This window comes from Haemaphysalis longicornis, unplaced genomic scaffold, assembly GCF_048455015.1.
Source record: "Haemaphysalis longicornis isolate Haplotype H1 unplaced genomic scaffold, Haemaphysalis longicornis Haplotype H1 scaffold_7, whole genome shotgun sequence".
In the NCBI taxonomy this organism is placed as follows: domain Eukaryota; kingdom Metazoa; phylum Arthropoda; class Arachnida; order Ixodida; family Ixodidae; genus Haemaphysalis; species Haemaphysalis longicornis.
Genome location: NW_027526422.1, coordinates 131,087,323 through 131,105,965, shown reverse-complemented (window position 1 = coordinate 131,105,965; position 18,643 = coordinate 131,087,323). Strand labels below are relative to the sequence as shown.

General features: G+C 46.8%; 1 protein-coding gene across 1 annotated transcript in view; it reads left to right on the top strand.

The window, feature by feature from the left end:
• Nucleotides 1–18,643, top strand: part of LOC144146989 (uncharacterized) — a 44,938-nt gene that overhangs the window by 14,614 nt on the left and 11,681 nt on the right. The window lies entirely within an intron of this gene.

Here is an 18,643-nt window from a genome sequence, read left to right as displayed (position 1 = left end):
GCCGATATTGGCCATCAGTGGCACCGACAGCCATGGCTGAAACAGGCCCCAATTGTGCTTTTCATTTTCACCGCTACGAGCTCTTTTCTTCGCCTGAAAAAGATCCATTTGAAGTAGGAGTATGGTAGTACATGCCGTTTGCCCTGGCCCCCTGCCACCCATCCGCATGGGGGAATGCCAAAAAATGGCGGTGCCACTATCTCTCTGACATGGCTACACAGTCAGATGTTCTGGCGCAACGGCCACATATGTGAACTTTACGCACGATAGGCTTTTACTTTTAAAATATTGCCACAGGGCAGTTACCAAAAAACTGAGATCACTGCTCACTGTCGAGAGACTCTGATGCGAAGGGTGTAATCCCCCCAAAGTGGGTATGGGCCATGGTTGTATGGGCAGGCTAGCCAGCCGTCGAAGAAGTAGAAGACGCTCTGGCGGACTAGCGAATGCACGAGCAAAACGGCGTAGCTGCCGGCCTGAAGCTGCTTTGATTGGTTCTATTGATTGATTTCGAGGTTTAACTCGGTGACGCTACACAGGCGCGTTCCGTAGTGGAAGGCTCCGAATTAATTTCTTAAGTTTTTTAATTAAAATCTTGAACACACGGGCATTTTTGCTTTTCGCCTCCATTAGAAAAACAGCTGCCGCGGCCGGAATCTGTCTTGTAAACTATTTGTAAATAGATTATTCTCTGTACATAACATAAATGAACTTTTCCCTGCTCCGCAACAATATCTATGGCTCGGGTTCCGTGGATATTTCGCGAACAAAACCTCCAGATGCTACCCGTTCCTTTCAAGTGTGAGGCATTCCGCAGGGCGAAGCGTTGGGTGCACGTGCGCGCGTTTTTATGCTTGCTGTTTTGCTTCTTTGCTCCTTTGTTTGTTTGTTTGTTTGTATGTCTGTTTGTTAGCTTGTTCATTTGTTTGTTTGTTTGTCTGTTTGTCTGTCTGTTTGTTAGCTTGTTCGTTTGTTTCCTTGTTTGTTTGTTCGTTTGTTTGTTTGTTTATTTGTTTGTTTGTTTGTTTGTTTGTTTGTTTGTTTGAGTGTTCGCTTTGAGTGTTTGCAATTGCTTTAATTCAAAATGTTTCTCAAAAAATTTCCGCTGAAAGATCGGCGTCCGCCATCTATACGCTCACACAACCCCCTCTTAGCCTCCCCTTGTGGTTATTCCACATGCTTGCGCGCTTAGCTCTCTTTCCTTTCTTTTGATTCGCGGCCACATTTCATTCTTAAAGCCAGCGTAGGAGCTGGTCTATCCCGAGATGATGTGCCATTCCAGCGAACATTAGATGGTGAACTCTGCTACAACAAGGATTCGAATACCTTCCACCCGCCCACCCCCCCACCCCCCCCTACCAAATTTTACCATCCCTTAATAAAAAAGTTGAGGGAAGCGCGAAAGCTTGCTCACATCGCAACTGCGTCAAAGTGCGTCAAAACCTTCGCCAGAGGGATTGTCCGACATTCGCTGAAAGTAGGTACATCCAATCGGTCGCCAAACCTTCAAAGACCCAAATCGCAAACGAACAGGGAACCCATGCGACGATTTTTCGCGCTATAAGTTAGCGCACCAACGAACGATACAAACGCATAACGATACGTGGTTTATGAGACAAAGGTACGCTATTGTATTCCTTCTTCCTGATCGATGCGTGTATTGTGTTATCTCAAACAATTCCTTAAAATTTCAGCGATTTTCAAGCAATCGTTTTGACGCAATGAAAGTCCGGTTTCACACACGCTTTTTCTGTGAAGACATCACAGATCTTCGGTCGACCGACCCGTCTATGGGGAAATGCATCAATTTTGGGCAGGACGCTTTCGATTTTATTAAGAAAGCTTTTTTGCTTTAGAACTCACCTTCGAGGAGAGAACTAGGCTCACACTAAACCCATTCTTATTCGCATGTCAGGAAATTCGGCACTTGCCTAACCACTCCGAACTTGCAGTCGGACCGAAACCACCCGGCACGATCACCGCATGCGGACACCAGTCACTCTGGAGTGGCGACTGCGCCTAAGAAAGCACACGAGAAATCTTTTCTTCTTGCATCTGCATGCTCGTACGTGATATACAGCGGGCGGTCGGTTTGCAAACGCAAAGCGTGCCGCGGAGAAGCGTGCAACGCGTGCGGCGAAAGCGAACTGGTTCTGCCCAACGCTTAATCTCTCGTCCGCCGACACAGCCGTGCCGGAAAGAGGAGCAGCTTGTCTTCTGCAAAGGCCGTTCCATACTACCAAGGAAACGCAAGAAAATATAAAAGAAGCGCCAGGAGGGGAGAAGGGTTTGGAGATAGGTAGAGAGTGCCATAGCCACATGCCACCACCGTCTTATGCAGCTGGTTTGGCGCCGTGGGTCTGATCTAAAGACAGCGCCGGTAGCACACGTTCGGGGTGGAAGGGCACGGGACCGGGTCTGCACATCGCAAATTCTGGCGGCGTCTCCGGCGACGACGAGCCACAGCCAGAACGTTCGAAGGAAAGAGAAGGAATCGAGGGTGGTGGTGGGTGGAAGGGGTGCAGATAGCGTAGGGCCAGACGGATAGTCGCGGAATTCCAGCCGGCGGCAGGCCGCCGAGTGGCTTCGCGAATAACAATCAGAGAGAGCCTACTTCTCATTTTCTATCGAAAGCAACGAACGAAGAAAGGGCATAAAAGAAAAAAAAAAGAATTGAAAACCGGAGGGACAGGCTTTTTTGAGGAAACAGACCGGTGGGGGAGGGCCACATATGTTGCCGCGTTGTCAGGCAAGCTCGTGATCAGATCGACGAGTTTTCCTCTCAGGAAGGACCGAAATAAACTCTTATAAGGCAGCGCTCCGGGTGCGGTAATACGTAAACAGGCTCGGGAAGCGCGCCTTTTTTGCGTTCCTCGTGATAAACAGCGTCGAAATGGTGCGAAGCGATCGAACTTCGCGCGCAGGGAAGTATAACATACACGCGTGGCTGCTTACGCGACGGCACACTTAATCGTTTCCCTCACGCCTCTCCTCAATAGTTAGTGGGGGAGAAAATACATCGAACGTGCAGCACGCGCCCGGCTGCAGACACCCTGCCATCGCCACGATTGTGTCTTCTTTTTTTAATCTCCCTCCGTGGGACGCCTCTGCAGGTCGAACAACCCCAATCTGTTTTTAGCAGTCGGAGGCTCCGGAGTCCTCGTGTGCCTTACTTTTGGCGCTGCGTGGAACGTCACGACCGACCAGGGCGTGGAAACACTGCTGAAATGAAACCCTTTCTGCCAGGCACTGCGCTATATCGACACGGTTGTCACTACCCTCTTTCTATGCAGTAAACTAAGCGCACCCTGCACTTCCCGTTACATTTTCCAGCCTGCCGGAAGCGTTGAAACAAGGTGTCCCGCAACGAACACTTTGTATCACCGAGCATATTTTACTGCGGCCAGCTTAAGGTGCTGTACGCTCAGGTTTTCTTTGGGATGCTTGGTGTTTGTCAAAGCAAACAAAATGTATATTTTTGGGCTGGCGACCTGCAGCGCGCAAGCATTGATCAGCCGCCCAACTTTCGGCGTTTGCGTTGGGTCCATTGCTACAAAAAATGGGTGGCTTTCAGGATCCCATTTAAGACGTGTGTAATGGCGAAAGGCGATGGGATGCGGCTTCTAAAAAGAACCTACAACACTTTTTAAAGGTATTTCTAACTACTAAATGCGTGCAGAGCGTATTCCACCAAAATATCCGGTACTTAGAATGGGGGGGTCACAAAGTAGCCCAGCCAAAAAGTATTTTATGTCCATCATGTAACTTAGAAACTTGCTGAAAACATTTTCTCCCTTTCGCGTTCCCGCCATTCTTCAAGCGCTCAAAATACGTCATTGCAGCAATGCGGGAGCTATTTGTCGGCTTTCCTGCAGTTGCATCGATGAACGCGTTCGATAGCCGCTTTAGACAAAAAGCCACGAAAGCAAAGCAGGAACGCAAGGCGGTCTGCTGCGACGAGAAAATCACGCAGTGTCGCTCCGTGCTTGCGATAAGTGCAGCTTTCAGAGTGGTTCCAGACGCGAAGGAAAGAGTGAAAGCGTTTGTCGGAAGTGTTGTAGAGACCCTTTAAGGAAGTGCTTGTGGACATCATTTGTCCAGTAAGCTCAAAATACCAACCAACAGGCAGGGGGTTATTTTATGTATATATTATGTCTTTTTTTAGAGAAACACTTACGAGTAACGCACATCTAAATCGCTCGTGCAGTTTCAATCAAGAGCCACGTGCTTTACCTAGACTACGGAGAGCCTTACGTTTTTTGGGTGCGCTACTTCGAGAAATACGAGGAAAAGAAGGAGGATGAAGCTCCTTATTGTCCGCAAATTCGCGTGGAGTCTTCATCTTCAGTCCAGGACCCCATATTAGTTTTCAGCCACAATCCACCAGTCGAAGCTGGACAGAAAGGCGTGAGGTGGACAGGGCGCGCCTCCACAGCTCAGAATGGTTGTCGGGATACAGTTTGAAGAGATGATTGGAGGGGATCCATGGCAACCATGTGTAACCGAGTGGAGTCTGCTCCACAGAAGGGGCGGCTAGGGGAGGTAATTTATTCGGAGAAGTGGCAGTCCCTTTTAAGTTGGGGCAATGTATTCGTTTGCAAACACGACAGGGGTGTGCCTGCTCAGTAGATAGGTGTCGGTGGGGTGGGGAAAAGGCGCGTCGGGCCACACGTAGACGGGCCATTTGTGCGTATGTCAGGAGGGGAGTGAATCACTCCGAGGCAGCGTTTTCTTCGCTCCTCGTGTGACGTGCACCTCGAATGCTTTCGAAGCAAGCGAGGCATTGAGCGGGCGTTTAAATAGCACGAGTGCATCACAGCAGTGCCCGGGAAGGGCGCGTACGCGCGCAACGACGAAGAATGCTGCATGATTAGAGCTTTCCTCCGGTGACAAATGAAAAAGTAACGGCCTTGAGAGCCACGTTTTGAGGAGCCTGACAGTGGCTTCCGCCGTTAAAAACGCGGGAAATTTATTGGCCCTAGCTTGTAGACATGACACGGAGTAACATCCCGAAGATAACTTTTTGGCCGGTGAAGCCGATTCACTCCACCTATACAAAGCCTTTATTTTGGCAATTGGGTTTCCGTCTCAAAGCGAGCAAAAAAAAAAAAAAGCACGCGCTTTTTTTCTGCGCACCCGGCAGCAAATTTGTAGAATGGGCAACCCGTCGTGGCTACTTTTCAAATCAGGTCAGATAGAAAAACGAAACATCGACCGTTGGCCATTCTTGGAGCATAAATCGGTGGTTTCCCTTTGCCACAAAAACTCATTTTCTCCCGTAATAGACAATCGCACACGCGCTTGGCCCCGCATAAGGGTTATCAATACGCTAATTCGCCTTATTATATTCTCACGAGAAGAAGTACACGAGAAGATCGAAATCCAGTGGAACACGATCGTTCAGGTTCCAACCGAAATAGGGGAGGGTGGGGGAGGATAGACGGCGCCAGCATGGCTCTCCCGCGTTAAATGCAATCGCGTTGTTTTGTAACGTATTGCAATCGTGCTAATGTAATGCAAGTAAGTTCATCACCACGTCGTGCCCAATGGTGCATCTTGGTTTTTGTACCTCAGCTCGACATTAGAGAGTTTTTTTCTAGCGGCTAGCGTACGCTACGCTAAGGTTGGCGCATGTCGGGACCCAACTGGGCACGCGCGCATTCTTTCGCGGGGGCGGGCGTCCCGCCTCGCCGAGCCCTCGCATTCGTTCCGGTATGGGGTGGCCTTTTAACCATACTCGCGCGCGCATGCGCAGTCAGGTCCCGGTATTCGCCGACCCTAGCGTAGCGTACGCTAGCCACTACGCTAAAACTATTAAAAACCCCGACGAGTAAGGCTAAACTTGCAAGCATTGAGAAAAGATCCTGAGACCGGTTGCGGATGGAAAAGCGGACGATGGAGAGAAGGTGAAAGGGTTTTCTTAAAAAAATGTGCGCCTGCACAAAAAAAAAAGGCCTTCCGTAAGACCTCATAACCTTTCGCTATAGTCACAATAGACATAACTTTGACCTGCTAAGGGCTCTGTGAAAAACAGCTCTCAAACCAGAAGTCGCCTTGTTCCAAGCAGAAGCAATACGCTTCGTATCAGTCCTCCAATCCGGCCGAAGTCGCTTGGCAGTTTTGTCTCGGTCGGAGTTGCGTAATCGTGGCGCAACCTCTCGCTTTTACTTGACGCCGGATCACTACTACATCTCGCTTCCTTCCTGGCGTTCTGGCCTCCTTCAAGAAGCGTCGAGGATGCGTCTACGTGATCCGGCTCATCTAGGCGGCCTGCAGGGTCTCGCTTCGTCCTTCTTTGCGCACGCGAAGAGGAGGAAGGCGACAGGGGTGACGCCCTGCAGTAAGCTCGGGTAGGCGGGGAGAAAAGGGGTCAGTGCTGAAAACGTCCAAACACTGGCTTCCCGGCGCATATTAAGTGAAAAATGGTGCTGTACGATTTAGTACAATGTGTATACGTGGTGCTGACCAAATATTAGTAAATAGGGGCGCATGGACGCCTCGCCGTCTTCAGTGCCATCGTTGCTATTATATTGTCGGAGGATATGATGCATACGTTGATCCAGGAGCAAAGCTGTGCTCAGTCGACATGCGCACGTAACCATGGATTTCTCACCGTCACCGACATCCTCATGGCTCGCTCCTGCCTCGCCTGAGCACTGTGGTGAATAAGTACGATTTCACTGCTCACGAGAGGCAGTTTCGGGTCATTCACACTCCACAGGTTGAAAGGGTACTGACAACAATTTTCGGGGTTAGTATTATTATATACAGTTCGCTCCCCCAACTCAGCAGAATGCCGTGTCTGAAGTATGAATGGTCTGCGGCGACTGGAACATATTTTTCACTTGACCTTAGTTATCGCGATGGCTGCGGAACAGGTTGGGGAGCATTGCCCAGCAAATCGACATCAGCGTGACGTCAACCCGTGGTAGGGAAAACCGAATGACATTGCCGATATTCTCCGACGTTTGCCAGGAACTCGTGACGTCCCATCACACGCGTGGCTCGGTGGCAGCGTTCACAAACTGATGCACGCAACCACTGCTACAGGTGCCACAGGTCGCTTGAATGCCACTCTTTGCGAAATAAAAGTTCCACATGTAGAATAGGAGGCGATGATATAGCCGAGAATCCCAATAAATGCCACCGTCCGTGTATATATATTGGAATCGGCCATCGAATATTCACCGGGATGGCAGGCCTAACGCCTTCAGGGAACCGCAGCTTCTGCGGAAACCAACGAATCCTCTGGCTCCTGGGTGTTATGACGTCCGCGCAAAACGGTGAGGTCATGTCGTGGTCGTTCGTGCACTCCGGGCTAACAAATGGAAACGAAAACAGACCATTTTGAAACTATTTTGCCTAATTATTTAATGAGCTCTCGAGTGTGTTTACAACGCCGTTGCGGCCTTTTTCGGCCAATAGGAATAGATAAAAAGGAATAAAAGTGAAAGGTAAGAATTTGGTGTCAGCTCTTACTTAAAGTGGAACATAATGTATGGCGAGGCCGCGACTTCACTCACCAGGGGAGGCAGCTTGGATGAGCAGGCGGTAAAATGCACGGAGGAGATAATACTTAGGAAAAGCCCTGATGCCACTTTTTGTGAAGTTGATCCTCTATCTTTGTTGTGTCGATACGCTGAAATACGCTGAAATACGCTGAAATACTCGCCCACTACAGGAACGAGCGTCGCAAATACCCATTCCCCCACCCGCACCTCCCTCGTGATGAAGCTACTACCTTCCGGCAACTACAGACTAACTCCTACCCACATAACATCCTTCTACATGCCCTGCATCCCACCCTATGCCCCGCCACACGCGAATCCTGCCCCCAACCAGGCACCCTGCACCACATCGTACGGGAGTGTCAAGAATCTCCTACCCTTACACCTAACCCCAACCCTACCTATGAGCAGTGGGTGGAGCTGCTGACCAGCTCCGATCTCTCTGAAAATAAGACCAGTGACGATTGGTAAGGGGGCACGGATGGCCAGCACGGTCCAAGGCATACCGTACTAAGGAAGCCTTTCACTGGGCGGGTGCCCTAACATCAGCCCCTCCAGGCAAATAAAGTTTATTCACATTCATCTGCTAGGATGTAAGGGCATTAGTTGTGCGAGTGGGCAATCGGTAGCCCTTGCCGGCTTCGAAGTTTTTGAAGTGAAAAATAACCACGCACATGGCGTGTTGCCCAATGGCAGTGCCTTCTGCCTCTAAACACGAAAGCACGCGTTCAATTCCCTGCTTCCCCGCTCTTTTGCACGAGGTAGGAAGAAAAAAACACTCGCGTGTACTGCTAATTTCACCTGCCATAATAAAACGACAGGTCGGCCAAACCAACCCATAGCGCTCTTTGATGGTACACTTGAGTGCCCAGGTGCACTTGAGAGCTTCAATTAACGTTTCAATGCAATCATACATGCAGTTTGGTGCGACCTTGCTAAATAAAGATGTGCAAATGTCGTAACCCCGGTTTTTTTAAAACACCCTGTTTTCTCTCAGCCGAGGACAATATTTAGTAAGGATGCAGTTAGGTTGCGTTGAATTTTTAATGACCACAATTAGTTTTACTGGTTTCAAGAGAACCTGCAGCTTCTATAACATCAAGACGTTAGTTGTGAAGCAACATTTGTAACATATCTATCACCTAAAACTTATTTTGAATAGGTGACGTACATTGCGGATGAAGTTCTGTCGAGTCAACTATTTACCACTGCAAAAAAAGTAGCATATGTTTGTCAAGCAAGGCTTTTCCGTCCGGTCTTACCAGCCATGGCGACGCTGACTTTGTGTGCATATGAGGAAAAAATCTCGGCCTGGCAGAAATGGTTCCCTCGATAATGGTCAGATAAGGCTCTGGACTTCACAGGAGCCAGTGCCAAATGACTATTCGGCAGGCGTTTAATTAGGCTTTTATGAAGACGGAAATACAAAGATTTCTAGAGACAATTTCGGAAGGGTAGCTTCGAGCGTCTTATAATTAACACTGCTTCCCCGTGGACTATTTCAGCTTCGGAGGGCAGAAGTTGCCAGCGGGTACGGCGAACAATTAATTTTTTCCGGGTTCTACCCTGTGTGCTGGTAAAGCCTCTGTATCTAAAGCGTACGTTATTTCCCCTGGGAAGCGTAATCTTATATCGCTGATAAAGCCGAAGCGTGTTATGTTAGCATGCTAAATAAATACCCACGCTACGTAATGTATTACAAATGTTTCCCCTAAGAAATTATTTCAAAGGGGAAGACATTTTTTTCCTTTTTTGTTGCTGTTGGTGGCTAACAAGACAGGGGTCATGTTTTATTTCCCATTTATTAGACAGCTCAGTCAACCGCTTTCGCATTGAGTCAGAATGTGAGGTTCTGATAACGCCTTAACAATTGTTGGTGTATTTGGTGACCGGCTAACTGCTGCGTGTAATCCCCCGAGAAGGTTTACATTTCATGATAGCACGAACTCGATCCAACGCTCCCCCGTGACACAGGCATTCAATTATTTTCTCGCGTGATTGCCCCGTTTATATTTTTAGGAAATTTTGCCGGCTTTTGTACATTTTTTCTTTGCTTTTCGAGATGATTTCATAGATATAAGTATCCCCTACGTTGTTTGAATGCTGATAAAGAGCGACTTGTGGGCGGGCAACCTATGCTTACATGGAGTCAAAAAGTGGACTCACTAGCCAAGCTTCCGACTGTTATTTCTTCCACGACACGTACGACCCACGACTCACCAGGAAGCCAGTTGTGGAGGGACATTTCGTCGGTGTAAGGCAGTCAGGCCAGCGCAGAAACCAGAAATTGAAGAAATTAGCAATACATTACGTCTTTATGTATGCCCTTCAGGGGGCGCTTAAGGTCACACGACAACGTGCGTGGTTTACGAACGGAGCGCACTCGGTGACAAAATCCCCTTGATAACATATAAAATGACGAAACCACCTGGACAGATGACATCGCTACATTTCTTTCTCCGCTTTGCAATTCGGAACGTCAAAGTTTCCAGGACATGATTGCGTAGCTGGTAAAAGGTCGCTTGTAAAAACACTTCACTTACGTCCTTGCGGTTGGTCAGAAAATGAATGCGCTTAGCAACGGTTTTCAGCGTGCTGTGGATGCCATCGAGGCTCGGCAGGAGCTCCTATAAGCCGCCGAAGGAACGACGAGAATTTTAAGTTTGTCTTCGTGATTAACGGTGTTACTTTGTTAGTGTATCAGAACGTTGCACGTAACGTCCCATGGTCTTCTTTCTAGGCATTCTCCCATTCGAGTTGCAACACCTCCTGTGAATGTTTGCCAGCGCCCCGTTCGAAATTCTTATCTACCGTAACGCTTCCGGAACTGCAAATAAGCTGCGTTCCCCTTCACTATATACCCCTCCCCGCCACGTTCGGTTGTCGCAATCGGTATTGCATCATAATGTGTGGTACCTTCGCGGCTTAATCCATACGGCATCTTCGAAGAAACTATAGTCGCCAATTCGGAAAGAGCGGACTGGCACTTGCGATTCCGACTTTTCGAGTCTTCGTTCTCGAGCTTCCAACTACTTCACCTTGTGGTTACGTCCCTTCGTAGGGCGACTTACCAGGCCAGCCACAATTTTCTAGGAAAGCCATGTCTTTCGAAGTCTTGTCTTTAACTTTAGAGTGATGACAGGAAGAAATTATGCTATTATGCTTAAATTTGTGAACAGCCGTGTTGTTATGTACGCTGTAAATCGGGTGGCTGAGGCCCTGTCAGGTCACGTCCGCCTTTAGTCTCAGCCTCCCCTTGGTTTTGCCAAGAAATAAAAATCAAATATTCAAATAAAATGGGGAAGATTTCAGCCACTTCATATCATATTTGCGAACGACATTATCGCGAACCCAAAGCCTGGAGAACAGATGCAAAGGTTCCTTCGGGACCTGCCATTACAAATCTTCGCGGTCGAGTTAAAGAGAAACACGAATAAAGCAAAACAATACTGGGCAAATACGCACGAATCAAGCGTTAAACCCCAGGTAACGAAATCATAGAACCAGTAGACGAATACGACCACCCGGGACAGGTTGGCAGTGCTGACCCAAACAACCGGTAGGAATTCGGACGTAATATGGGAAGGAGCGGACGTCGGCTCGGTAAAAGCTGCTAAATAACGAATACCAGCTGTATTTATCGCTGATGAGAATATTATACAATCAGCGCGAATTGCCAGGGAGGACATGCGTAACCGCAACATGGCGCCTTACAAAACCTTCGGAAAGAAACCTTTGGTCAGGCCGATAGACCATGGAACGAAGGATGATATATGGGTAACGCTCAGGGACAGGAAACGAGTCTCTTGGATGAAGTGGAAGATATCACAGTTGAAATTAAGGGGAAAAAATAGTTGGGCTAGGTTCAAATGACAACTACTAGACAACCATAAGAACTATTTAGATGCCGTTGAGAAACGAGAGCAGAGGTAGGTGAAAGACAAATAACTCCACAGAGGAACAAACTAAGAAAATTCGGAGGTAAAGAGCGTACGGTCTCTTTCAGATTTATGAAAGAGGCATTCGTCCTGCAGGGGACCTAAATATGATGATGATGCTGATGCTGATGATGATGGTGGTGGTGCGATGATGATCATGATTAGAGAGCACGAGGAGGAGTCTGTATTGTGTGTACATACTTTGGCTCTCTTTACACTGCGCACGCACTGTCGCCGTCAACCTGCTTGTGCCAATCAAGTACTTTTTGAGATTGACAACAGAATGGTACAGTAATAACTACACCACCAAACATGAGCGTTCACCGCTGTCCGGGTGCCAGCCGCAGTGCGCCAGCATAGACTACGATGTCAAGGAGAAGAGTTCTTATCGGTGGCCCGAACGTCCCTGACAATTTGTCTGCTGAGGCCTCTCGCCCGGTTGGGCGAAAATGAAAACCCTGCCGTGCCGTATTGTTCCCACCTGCCAAGGCGACCCCCTCAGATACGGGTTTACCGTGCGCTCTTAAAGCCATTAGCAAGCCGATCTCTTCATGCCGCCGCGCCGGTTATTCCCCAGGCGGAGGGGCTCTGCAAGACAGAAGAGTGCACATATGTTTCTCAGAAGTGCGCTTAAGAACTTGGAGGTGAATCAGGCAGCAATTGCAGGGTGGAAGTAGCGTGAACTTGCCAAGGCTGTTTGTAAGCCGCTGGCAACAACAATCGACGTGGTGGAGTCGATTCTATCGATCTAATGGAGTCACGAGCGAACGTCTGGTCGGCCGTGAGAAAAACGAAAGCTCCCTTCGCGCTCGTCACGATGCAAAATTTTTCTGGCACAATTTGAACAACGATTAAGGAGACTCATGTGGATTGCCGGACCAGGAGAAGAAAAGTGCAATGGCACAGCACAACTGTAAGGCTCGGCACTGTTCCCGTCCTCGGGCAAATGAACAAAAATGATAGCGTCGCCTATGGATGGAGCGATGTGGCAGTCTACCGTGATATTTCAGCGTCTTAAACAACTGAATCGTTGAACAGGCCCCGCCGCGAAGCGAGATTACGCCGAAAGCGTGCATATGTTGGCCGCAAGCTGTATCGTTGCGTGAGACTCCGTTTTGACATCAACAATGCAAACCGCGCGCTCTATTGCCGCGAGAGCTTAGTGCGTTGAATTCTTGCCTCTGGATGATAACCACGCAGAACAAACGCATCGTGCTGAGGATTGAAAAAATGATCTTTGAAATTGTGCTGCACCACCAAGTCATACTTTTCGTTCACGAATGTTTTCTTGCAGCCACAAGCACTTCGGTCACCGTTTCATAATTTCGATCCACTTGCAAGAATGACTATAGCGATCTTACTGCGGATCACGGAATGAAACGAATCGTATACTCGTATGAACGGCACGCACAAACAGCTCGTATACGCCTATATCAATGGTCCATCCATCAGGTATTACCTTCAATGGACGGCCTTCATCGCGAGAAAAAATTATGTATACTCGTAGTATTATGCACGCAGCAAGCTTTCTAAAAAGCACTGATAACGCCTCTCTTAACTAACTAAATAAAGAAAAGCAGGAAACCTGCTGCTTCAAAGCCCCTTCTGCTATAAGTTATGGCTGCCATCCTAGCAAGTAAAGAGCGCGTGAATCTGGAAGCACAGCAAGAGATGCCGACCGAAGTAGAAGGCATTCTGTATGCTATGATACGTGACGAATCGCGCAGAACATCCAGGATGAAAGGCAATTTTTGTAAGAAATTCTTCACTAACGATTTTTAGCAAATAATATCTATTTCAGAAAACCCTGAAGCACTACGTTAATGCTCTTTGCACACCGGCCTGGCCAAATCCAAGCATGGAAAGAATACTTCCCCATCCCTATTGGCTTCCATCGATCGCGATCGGTGCCCGCTCGATACCAAAGCTGGCGGACAGTTAATATACTGCGCTTTCTTGCGCGCTGGGGCCTGTTGGACGTTACAGTGGCTTTCCCATAGGTTGCATGTTAAGCCATTTTATTCATTCTTTTAATCTTACGACGACAGCGATTCTTGGCCTACCAAAAAGCGAAAATGTTTCTCTCTTTTATACCGTGCACTATGATCTCTGTCACTGCGCTTCAGCAATAAAGCTATAATGATGTGCATAGTTGCTGCAAAAAGAAAACGCGCCGTCCCCCCCCACTGCCTTAAAATTAGCACCAGTGCGGTCAGACTAGTTCATAGTGTGGTTTGCTGCCCTCTTTAACAACGTATGGGTACGAGCTAGTTGGTACTCCATCTAAACACCGTATAGCGCAGTAGGCAAGACACAGGCAAGACGTCCGTAGGCAAGACGTCCGTGTCCCCTTCGTCCTGTGTCTTGCCTACTGCGCTATACGGTGTTTAGGTGTTTAGTTGCTGCCCTCGTTGTAATCCGGATGTTTAAGCCCTATCCCACAGAATCTCGACTTTTTCCATGCGGATCTCTGTCCTGTACCCCACAGCACCAACCGCGGTACGCCCTGCATTTGCGTTGAAATGCATCACTGGCAAAAAAAACTATTTTAATTGATTTATTTTGCCAGTACTGCCAGCCTTGTCCTCGTCGTTGACCAGGCCTTAGGCAGGAGTGGACTGGAAAAACGAAACAACCGAACAAAAGATCAAACAAGATAACAGAGATCGAACAAAAACTGCATATTGTCGCCTGTGCATCGGCGCATTCACAACATAGCCGCTATTCCCCGTGCGGGTATGTGCATGGACCGTGGCGCGGTGTGCAAACGGACCACCGAAGATGACGACAAAGATGCGTGCGTGCTTGTGCTGTCACCGCCATATTGGAAACGTTCGATTCTCGCTTGTGCTTACGTCACCATTTAGGCGTGTTGCCTAATAAATCTCTCTTCCTGTATGTAGACAACTTCCGTCCCCATTTAGAAGGATGCGACAAAATTACACAGCTCAAGAAATGTTTTTCCTCGTCATGTTTTGACGGGGGGAGCAAACAATGGAAGCATAGAGCATTATACAAATTTAAGGCTTGAACATTTGTCGATTTGGCTAAGTAAAAAAACTGGATTAAAATACAAGAAAAAAAAATATAATATTTTCTGGCTTGCAACAAACGTGCAGGGCAACAGGTTTATTTCGAGGTCTATTTCCTAGGTGAATTTATTGAACAAGTTAGTTCACAAAAATTCCTTCCTGTTGTTTTCAATGAAAATATAAGTTGGTATCTTCATATTGAAAAAGTACGAACAAATGTATCCCGGTGCATTCGTATTATTTATAAGATGAAATATTTACTATCGGTTTGGTTAAAAAAGCGACTTTACTGCAGTCTATTCCATTCTCACCATGACTACAGCCTTCTAGTGTGGGGCTCAAGAGAAAAAACAAACAAAAAGATGTCTTACGCATAACTGAAAACACACCCTATATCAGTCATAGTTCTCCAATATTTAAAGGGACAGATAACCGATTTTTGTCGAGTATATATTCTCTATGCCAAGGGAAAGGGCATCACTTAAAGCACCTTGACGAGAAACGGTTTTCCTGATAGCGCCCTAGAACTTTTTAATTCGAAATTTTTAGATCTGCGAGCCGTATGTGTCCCTCCCAAAAATGATGCCGGCAACCATGACATAGAGTAGCTCGGCAACATACTTTTGTCTGTAAGCGAATTGAAAAACGATATTTAAAAACTTGTCCCCGGCAAAAAAAGTTTGAATCGCAGGCATTCCTGTTCCTTTATGTGTTCTTATAGTGCAACAGTCTATTTTGCACGAACGCGCCATCTGTTGGGATAGACGATAGGTAGAATCTGGCTTCACGTTGCGGAGGTGGGAAGTTCGATTCTCCCCGGGCGCGACGTGTTTTTTTTTTTTTTTTTTGGTCTGCCGTTGGCGTATTTGAAACTGAAATCACATATTTTGGCGGAACAATCGCATCTGACTCAGGGAGAATCGTCAAAGCTCCTTCACTGGGTCTGTTTACTGAACGCTGCCGTTTATTCTGGGCATGGTGGCTCAGTTAGCCACACTGAGAGCAACCCAGCGGCGGCGGGCGGCGTGTCTTTAGAATTTTCAAAATAATGTTTAGAAATACATATACAATTTAACCTTGTACAAATACATGTGGTAAAAGGTTTTCAATACATAACTAAACGTTTCAGCAGTTACAGTAGCTGCTAGGATTGCAGGTCACGTGACAGGGACACATATTGTAGTGCCAAGTTTCGGCACTACGAACCGCCACCCTTCCGATTTCAGGAAGTTTGCTGCCAAATTAAAATTATTTCCGCCCATTTGTTTAGAAATTGCTTGTGGTTACCGTGATATAAAACGCTGGCTTTCATATGAGCTAGAGAACATATACGCGACAAAAATCGGTTGTTTGTCCCTTTAAGAAACGTCAGGGATTGTAATCTGAATATTATACCCGAAGAACTGTCTTTAACTATTTATCACAAACTTAGGATTGACCGTAATGGGTTGTACAAAAATACACGTCAAGAAGACCTGAATACGAGTTTAGGCGGATGATATACACAAAACCAAAACCTCGCACGAACTATGTTCACCAGAAACTGAGCTACCAGATGCCCCACGTCGTAAAAAGTTAACCTGCAATTCTAACCATAATAAAAGGTGATAAATCTGAACAAGCTTTCAAAGAGAAATTAGACATGTACCCCCTAGAACTACAGTGAAAAAATTATTTTGTAATTGTTTGTTTCCTTCTGAAAACTGAGACCTGATCTTTTTTCTCTGTGAAATCTTTTATTGTAATCATTGTTTCTTTATAAAAACTGACAGATGGTTTTGCTTTATTACTGTGACACCTTGGCTTTTACTTACTGTTTTCTGAAAACTGAAAGCTCATTTTTGTCTTTCTGTGGAATCTTTCATTGTAATTATTGTTTACACCTGAAAACTGAAAGGTGATTGTCTGTTTCTACATACGCTCGTCTGTTATTTTGTATGGTCTCATAGGACATGCCATTTCCCGCCAATTCGTGCCAAAACAGCCTGGGGACAGGGGGGCGTAACCTTGTCCGGCTTTCTTGGTCATTTTCACTGTGCTCCTCGACAACTGCACTAGCCATTCTTGTCCATGTTGTCGAAATAAAGAAACTTGCAAAGCTTTCAAAGCTAGGAATACACAAGTACAGAAAAAAATGATGAAACCGTTAGGCTGTTGCGGGTAGTGCTTTTCATAACAAAAAAAGTGCGTGAAAAAAAATTAGTGGTGGCTAGCTCTGCTATGCCAGGATATACGTAGCGTGAGCTAAGGTTGAGCAATCCAGTCGAATCCAGTTCAATGCAGTCCAGTTCAGTCCAGTCCAGTCCAGTCCTATTCAGTGTAATCCAGTCCAGTCCAGTCCTGTCCAGTCACTGCTCCTCGCGCATGCTCAGCGTGGCTTTTCACGAGCCACGCGAAACGGCTATCAAGCGGCTCCAGTGCAGCGTCAGACTTGGCTGCTGCGCAATTGAGGCGCCCAACTGGGCACGCGCCGGCGCCAGTGCGTCTGCCGCGGCTATGACGCAACACAATCCAACACAATCAACTTTAATCCAATCCAATCTAAGGTAATCCAAGCCAAGCCAAGCCAAGCCAGTCCAATTCAACCCAATCCAATCCAATCCAATGCCCCTCGAGCGTGCGCACAACGGCCGTCACTGCACACGCGAAACTGCTCAACCTCGGCCAGTGCAGCTTACGCTACAAAAAATGAATTGTTAAATGCATTCGTCCTGAACAAAAAAAAAGTCTAACCATTTTATTGTTATAAGATCGCGTGCAGCGATGGCTAGTTGGTAGATTTTATAATGATTTGTGCATTTCTAATTGACTGCATTGAATAAGAAGGAAATTTTCATTACTTCCCGCTAACGCCTTGTCGCACAGTTTTCTAGTTCTGCACCTTCTAGAACAGATGATGTGGACGTGCGACAGTTCTGTGAATTGAAAATAAATTTAGCTAATTTTCTTTGGAATTTCCAAATTTCAGCGGTACTTGCTTGCGCGTGTGCATCACAGACAATAGAACCGTAGTCTATAATGGGTCGGATAAATGTTTTGTATACCAGACTATTTACTTCCGGTAAGTCGTTTCTGATGGATCGTTTGAAAATCCTAGTTTCTTCATTGCTTTATTGTAAATGCATCTTACATGCTCGTTCCACTTAAGATGTGATCTTTACAGTAGTGTAAGGAAAACATTGTTCGAAAGAAATTTTTAAACATAACGAATGCAAAAACTACGACCACTAAAACAATAAAAACGAGCCCATTTCATCACAAATGCCTGTCTGATATATCGTCCTCACCCGAGGGAGCCAAAAATATGAATGCCGCGGAAAAATAAATCAGAACATAAATGACTGTCAACACCACCAACCACGTACCGCCCTGCATCTCCACGAAAATGCCTAATTGGTGAAGCTAGCACATCCCGTCGTCATACAGGTGTACGTATACAATATTTGTAAAAAAAAAAAACAAATTATAAGAAGGGGCATGGTAGAGAATTCTCGGAATTTCTGTGCAACTTTTTTGTTTGTTTGTTTGTTTCTTATGTCAACGCTTGTAGAGGTGAGACGTGCTCGCGATCCGCTAAACTTGGCCTCGCGGAGTACGAAACTGTGTCGTCTGGTTCCTCGCCGTCAAGCCGGTACGGATAGTAGTGCAAGAGAAGCGACGCTTTTTAACGCCCTCTGCTCCTGAAAGAACACCTGCAAGTCAGTCACAATGGGCTCTGACTTCAGCGAATTCTAGCCTTCAGCCCCAGGAAGCAATCACATTACGTATACAACTGTTTTATGTAGGGAAAAAATCGCTGCGCTGCTCCGGCTGCCACTTGCTCTCCTCTTTCTGTTAATTGTTCTGCTCTGCTCCTGCTATTTTTCTAGGGGCTGCCGGAACTTCTTGAACAATAACGGATGCCGATGACCTTTCATTTCCCACAGTGTGAACGAGGGCACTGCATTAAATGACTACTGTAGTCAGTCATGCGTCCGCGACTCACACAGATTGAACTCGCCTTAAAACTTGATCGCTTAATTAGAAGTGGTGATTTATCAGTAGTATTTCTTGAAATACACACTTTTAACAAAGTATCGCCTAGAACGAAGCTAGTTCCCTGTTTTCCTGGCTTCGTTAGGAGGAAGGTCTACTATGTAATGAAAGTGGAACGGCTTGACCTAAG